At 46.9% G+C, this 6,909-nt stretch overlaps 1 protein-coding gene across 1 annotated transcript in view; it reads right to left on the bottom strand.

Annotated features, from left to right (window-relative positions):
* The window catches only part of MEGF6 (multiple EGF-like-domains 6), an 84,105-nt gene that overhangs the window by 33,516 nt on the left and 43,680 nt on the right, over nt 1-6,909 (bottom strand). The window lies entirely within an intron of this gene.

Here is a 6,909-nt window from a genome sequence, read left to right on the forward strand (position 1 = left end):
TGCCCTTCAGGCTGGAAGGGACCACAGATCTCCAGGCAGATGGAGGAACAAGATCACATTAGTATCAACAGCAAAGCCAACCAGCAATTCCTTTTTCATTATGGAGAGAAGAAAAACTTCGGTAGCTCTGGGTCTGGTAGCATTTCTGTGCCAATTCCTCCTGCATTTTGTGAGCTGTTCAGCACTCCCCACGATGCAAAGTGCGGGTCAGGGCAGTGGGAGGACCAGCCAGAGCCCAGCTGTGAACTGGCACCCTCATCACCAACTGCTACTAGTTAGATAAAGAAACATTTCCCCAGTGAATCACTGCAGGGCGTTGCTCTGGGCTGTGTCTTTGCAAGCCAGAGGTGCCAAAACCTGCCGGGGCCCCAGCCCTGCCCCAGCACCCCCAGCCCTGCCCCAGCACCCCCAGCCCTGCCGCCCTCACGGGGGGAAAGGGCATCAAAAACTACGGGAAAAGGAGAAATGCAACCTTGACTGAAGCCAAGGCTAAAACTGTACGTGAATTAGATTAATTTGACCTTCATCAGACTCCTTGCCAACCAGATGAGTGAGCAGGCAGCAAACAGACTGACCCGGGAAGGGCTGGGAAGCCAAGTGGGAAAGGGGATGTTTGTTTGGCTCAGAGCTCCTGAGCTACCCAGGCATAATAAAAATGTTTGTTGTCTTGGGATACTTCTGAGCTTCTCACTGCTAAAGTTAAATCCTACGGATCAGAGCAGTGAAAAAGCCCCTTTCTGTCCTGGTGATGCCCAGTGAACCCACAATCCTGCCTTCTGACATCCTGCTGCAAAGAAAAAGAAAAGAAAAGAAAAGAAAAGAAAAGAAAAGAAAAGAAAAGAAAAGAAAAGAAAAGAAAAGAAAAGAAAAGAAAAGAAAAGAAAAGAAAAGAAAAGAAAAGAAAAGAAAAGAAAAGAAAAGAAAAGAAAAGAAAAGAAAAGAAAAGAAAAGAAAAGAAAAGAAAAGAAAAGAAAAGAAAAGAAAAGAAAAGAAAAGAAAAGAAAAGAAAAGAAAAGAAAAGAAAAGAAAAGAAAAGAAAAGAAAAGAAAAGAAAAGAAAAGAAAAGAAAAGAAAAGAAAAGAAAAGAAAAGAAAAGAAAAGAAAAGAAAAGAAAAGAAAAGAAAAGAAAAGAAAAGAAAAGAAAAGAAAAGAAAAGAAAAGAAAAGAAAAGAAAAGAAAAGAAAAGAAAAGAAAAGAAAAGAAAAGAAAAGAAAAGAAAAGAAAAGAAAAGAAAAGAAAAGAAAAGAAAAGAAAAGAAAAGAAAAGAAAAGAAAAGAAAAGAAAAGAAAAGAAAAGAAAAGAAAAGAAAAGAAAAGAAAAGAAAAGAAAAGAAAAGAAAAGAAAAGAAAAGAAAAGAAAAGAAAAGAAAAGAAAAGAAAAGAAAAGAAAAGAAAAGAAAAGAAAAGAAAAGAAAAGAAAAGAAAAGAAAAGAAAAGAAAAGAAAAGAAAAGAAAAGAAAAGAAAAGAAAAGAAAAGAAAAGAAAAGAAAAGAAAAGAAAAGAAAAGAAAAGAAAAGAAAAGAAAAGAAAAGAAAAGAAAAGAAAAGAAAAGAAAAGAAAAGAAAAGAAAAGAAAAGAAAAGAAAAGAAAAGAAAAGAAAAGAAAAGAAAAGAAAAGAAAAGAAAAGAAAAGAAAAGAAAAGAAAAGAAAAGAAAAGAAAAGAAAAGAAAAGAAAAGAAAAGAAAAGAAAAGAAAAGAAAAGAAAAGAAAAGAAAAGAAAAGAAAAGAAAAGAAAAGAAAAGAAAAGAAAAGAAAAGAAAAGAAAAGAAAAGAAAAGAAAAGAAAAGAAAAGAAAAGAAAAGAAAAGAAAAGAAAAGAAAAGAAAAGAAAAGAAAAGAAAAGAAAAGAAAAGAAAGGAAGGAAGGAAGAGGTATGAATCTGAGATGCCAAACAACCCAGCTCAAATAAAATCATTTTCCTCTGTGAAGGCTTTACATGATCTGAATGCTCTGGAGCCCCAGATGATGCACTCACAGCTCCACAGAAGGGCAGGGAGGCAGGGAGAGCAACACTGGGACTCAGGTCCCCTGAGCCCTTCCAACCCTACAGCTCCCCAGTGTCCCCACAAACCTTCAACTGGGTGTTCTGCTCTGGCAATTCAAAGAGGACATTGCCCATGGCCAGGGCAGTGACCTGACACTGTATCACCCAAAGGGTTTGGACCAGGTTTCATACTTTGCATTTCTGCTATTTTTTTCCTTTTTAAAACATCTCTCTGGGCAGAATTAGCTATTAATACACAGAATTGGCTCTGTTCAGCTCAAGAACAGGAAAACTGGGATTTGGGAAGATTTCTATATAGAGTAATAAAGTTTTTTTGGTCTGCATTTAAATGACTATTCCACTGCTTCCCTTCAACCTTAATCTGAAACCACAGAGAATTTACTGTCCAGAAAAGTTAGTGATGTGTTGAATAAACTTCTTACTTTCACCCCATTACTCATACCCAGTAATGACACATCTCCTCTCTTAGTATCTCTTCTTCTCTCTTTGTATTTTCCACCCTGTAAATCTCTGTGGAGGCAGGGGGGTCCCACCTTGGCCATGGGAAGCAGCCAGTCCTGTCCCACGCTCCAGCTGTAAGAGCACCCAGCACCTTCCCAGTGCCCCCATCACTCCCCTTTTCCCTTCTGGAGCCTTGCTTATCTCCTGCCCTAGCAGAGAGATTTTTGCACAGATGCTGCATGATGCTGTGCCCAAAATAAAACCTCCCATCCCTCCCCCCTGCCGGGAGGGCAGCAAAGTCATGCCCAAGAAATCTTAAATTTGAGTCTTGGGAAATAACTCTGCAAATTGCCCAAACAAATTCAGACTCTGGGGTGAGCACACAAGGAAAAGAGGCACCTCCTGGGCAGATGCTCTGCAGAGTTTGCATTTCCTGCATTTTTCCAGCTCTGGGCTGCCCTTGCCCTGCCTTGCCCAGGCCCCGGGATCTGTCCTGCAGCCCAGGACTGCTCTCCCACACCCTGGGACAGATTCTGGAGAGGGAGGAAGGTGGGAAGTGCTGCATTTCCCAGTAGGATCTGTGTTGGAGGGACCTCAGTGGGATCGCTTGCATTGTCCCCAGGGAAAGGGGCAGATCCACCCTCAGCTGCTGCAGCTCTGACCTGCCCAGGGCTCCCCTGCAAGGGATTTGCCCAGGATTGTAAACCAGGAGGCAGCAGGAGCTGCTTGCCAGGGCCAGGACAGAGCATGACTGGGGAGGGTCACGTTGTCCTTGGTGCACATCTTGGCAGTACAAAGCCCTGGAAAGCTCCACGATGTGGTTTGTGGCACAGGGAGCTTATTTTCCTATTGGAGAGCTGACAAAATCTGGTTGAAATTAATATGCCAAAGAAATAAAATGAGAAGCACACAGGCATCTCCTCCTGACTCTGAGCAACCCAGAGCCACGTCAGGACAGAGCACTGAGCCCACGTGCCTGCACACTCTGCTGGGCTGCTGTGGATGGGCAGGGGGCACCAGCTGGTCCCACCAGGGCTGACAGGAAAACTGAATGGAGGCAGAGCCTGGGAGTGGGACCTGGGCAGAGAAACTTCCCTGTGGATGAAGGAAACCAGAGCTCACGTCCTCATCCAGAAGGACACAGGGCTCACCCCAGAATCAGCTGATGCTCTCATCAGCCTCTTCCCAAACAGGAACAACCCATCAAACCTCAGACACTGGCTCCATGCACCAAGGAATGATGTAGTTGGATGTAGGGAAGATGAACACGGGACCCAAAAAGAGAGGAGGGTGCAAGGAGACAGCTGTGGCTGAGTGCACCCAACCTGACCTGGTCCTTTGAGAAGAAATGCTATGAGCTCTGTGTCAGAGGAAAGAAAGTGGCAACAGCAGCTCTGCAAATTACTAAATATTCGGTACAGAGGCAGTTTATCTCCTCTGAAAGGCTGAGGAGAAGGAAATGGATCCCAGCTGGAAGCACAAGCAGGAGATTCACTGCTGAGCTTCACTCTGGCCAGACAGCAGTGCCAGGCTTTAATCCCTGCTGCAATTAGTCTGGATTACAGAGCTGCAGGGAAAAGGTTAATTAAAATCCATCCGATGAGCATGTGTGGGATTTAGCAACATTATCTTTCCAGTACCAGTTTGTTAAAGCTAATTCAGCAATTTTCAGAAGAGACTGGAAGGAGACAAACCAAGAGAGCTGCACCCTGGATGGCCAAAGCTGAAGCTCCTTGGCGGTCAAACTGCCTCCACACCCCCAGTTCTCATCTTGTTGTAAAACAGGAATTTGGGAAAGCCTTGAAAGGTCTTAAAGAGCTTATAGAGAGTTATTGGGCTGGCATTCCTTCTGCTGCAGCCTCTCCTAGACAGACAGTAGGTCCCTGCAGCTTTCCCACACTACCTGTGCCTCCCTCAGCAGCAGCAGTTGAAGGCACTTGAGGAACAGATCCATTGGTCTGACAATAACCCCATGAAGTGGAATCTGGGAGCTATTTTGCCTCAGTCACTGGCTTTGTCCTCAGCTCACCTTCTATTGCCTCCCAGCCCAGCAGCTGGGAGAGTGGCCTAGCTCTCCCCCCTGCTCACACTTCTGTCTCTGGATGCTGCTGCTGGTTAGAGGTAGAGCAGAGGTGCAGGTAACAACAAGCAGACAGCCTGTTCTTGGTGTGCTGCTGCACTCACACCTCAAACTTTCTTCTGGACCTTTGTTTTATCTCCTGCTCTGTGCAGGATGCCATTTGGGATAGAAGATGTCCCTGTGCAGAGGGACACTGGCTTGGTCCCTGCAGCTGGGGACGGTACCAACCAGTGGAGATGCTATTGAAGGAGCTAATAGAAACCACATAACCAAAGCAAAGTGACCAGCTGTGCTTCATGCTGTGTCCTGACATACTTCAGAGGGTCACAGAGAGGATACCAAGGTGTCCCCTTCACTGGGACAATTGAATGCCAGCCCCCAGCAGTGCTCTGTCCTGGGAAGGTTGGCTGCACAAGGCCAAAATCCACAGCAACCCACACAGGGCTCCAGCAGAGCACCCTGCACACAGGCACCCCAGACCTCAGTGGAACATACTGTTACACAAAACACCTTTTCCTTCTCCCTTCATACAATAGAACTGCAGATGAAGCAGTTCCACAGCACCCGGTGCCTCGCCCTGGAGGGGCTGGTGGAAGGAACACAGAGCAGGGAGCAGCCTGGGCTGGCAGAGTAAACCAGGACATGGTGTCCTAAAATCATTACACAGGCAAGGAAACATCTGCTACTACCTGTTGAGGGGAAGCTCAAGCTGCAGTGGAAAACTAATCAACCAAAACCACAGTGACCTCAAGTTTAGGATGAGCAAGCCCTGTATGAGTGTGTCCTGTGCCTCAATGCACACTGGTGGGGGATGCAGGACAGGGGGGACGTCTGCAGGGACCCCCCCAGCATCTCACCTCAGGCCACATCTCCTGAGCACCTACCTGCTTGCATTCAGAGCCAAAAAATAAAAGTTTCCTGAAAAACTATCTTGTACCAACACCCACAGAGCAGCAGGAAGGGCTGGTCCTGCCAGAGGAGGGAACCAAGGTGCTCACCCCAACCAGCCTTCACCCCTCCATCTGCTGGCTCTGCCAAAGGCAGCACTCAGAGGAAAGGTGCTTTGAGATGCAACATGGCAAAAAGTCACCTATTCTCAGAGGTGGGAAGAGAGAAGTTTGTTTTTCTTGGTTTGGGGTTTTTTGTTGCTGATGGGTGAGCCCGAGACCTGGGGCAGGTTGGGTTGGGTTTGGTTTATTTTCTAACCTGCACCTACTTCTTTGTAAACCATGTGGGAATATCAGGCATAACTTTAGCTTACTTGACAGATTTTGGCTTGCAAATGTCCAGATATTCACCCTTTTCTGAAGATAAATAAAACCTCCTGGAAAAGGGGCCTGAGACTGACAGACTTGTCAGGAGATAGGTTGGGTTTTTTCCCCAAGCTCAGAGCACTTGCAGGAGTAGCCAAAAGGCCTGGGTGAAGTCTGATCTGAGTTTGAGATAAACAGCTGATCTATAAATACCAAAACAACAACTCACCCCATTTCCAAAGGTCTGGCACATCTCACAAATATCCTGATTTCACTTTTACAACCCACTGCTTGGGGCATTACTTATTAGGATTATCTCATGATGAGAAAATGCATTCCTTGATGGCTACATGACTCACGAGCATCCCCAGCCTGCACTGACCTTCATGTGTGCTCCACTATTTCCTAAATCTTCAGGCAACCACAGACTTCATCTGCCACTCATCAGCTGCACACGCAGGGAGGAAGGAGCAGGTCTGAGTGCTCACAGAACTTACACCTCACTCAGCATCCCCACCTACCATCTCACACAAGCCAGTGCACATAAATGTTCAACAACAGCTATTGAGAAGTGGCTGGGAAGGCTGGGTAGCCTCCCTGCAGTGCCCGACCAGTGCAGCAGAAACCTCCTGCAGGACCCCCCTGTACGATGCTCCCACAACCCAGACAAACCCTCAGAGTCTCCCAGAGAGAAAGGCAGATTTTTTTTTTCATGATAAAACAGTCTCACGTTTCATTTCTTGCCCTGGGCCAGGGTGAGAGGCTTTGGAACCGAGGGAAAAACCAACCAAGCTACCCTAACCAGATGCCTGCGTGTGGTGTGAGGGGCACAAAGCAGAGCAGCTGCCTGACCAAGCCACCCAGGGCACAGCAACGGTGGGAGTTTCCTCCCCCCTGTGCAGAGAAGGGACTTAGAACAACAAATCTGCCCCAGCCGGAGCGGGTCTGGAATAACGAGAGGTGGAGGGAAGAGCCCGGGCAGAGGAACGGCCGGGTCAGCGGTTTGGGGACCTCCCACCCTGCTGGGGTCAGCCGACCCTGCCCGGGGGAGCACAGCCCCCCAGGACCCCCAGCACAGCCCCCCAGGACCCCCAGCAGAGTCCCCAGGACCCCCAGCAGAGCCCTCAGGACC

The sequence above is a fragment of the Chaetura pelagica genome, unplaced genomic scaffold (assembly GCF_000747805.2).
Source record: "Chaetura pelagica isolate M959 unplaced genomic scaffold, ChaPel_1.0 scaffold159, whole genome shotgun sequence".
In the NCBI taxonomy this organism is placed as follows: Eukaryota; Metazoa; Chordata; class Aves; order Apodiformes; family Apodidae; genus Chaetura; species Chaetura pelagica.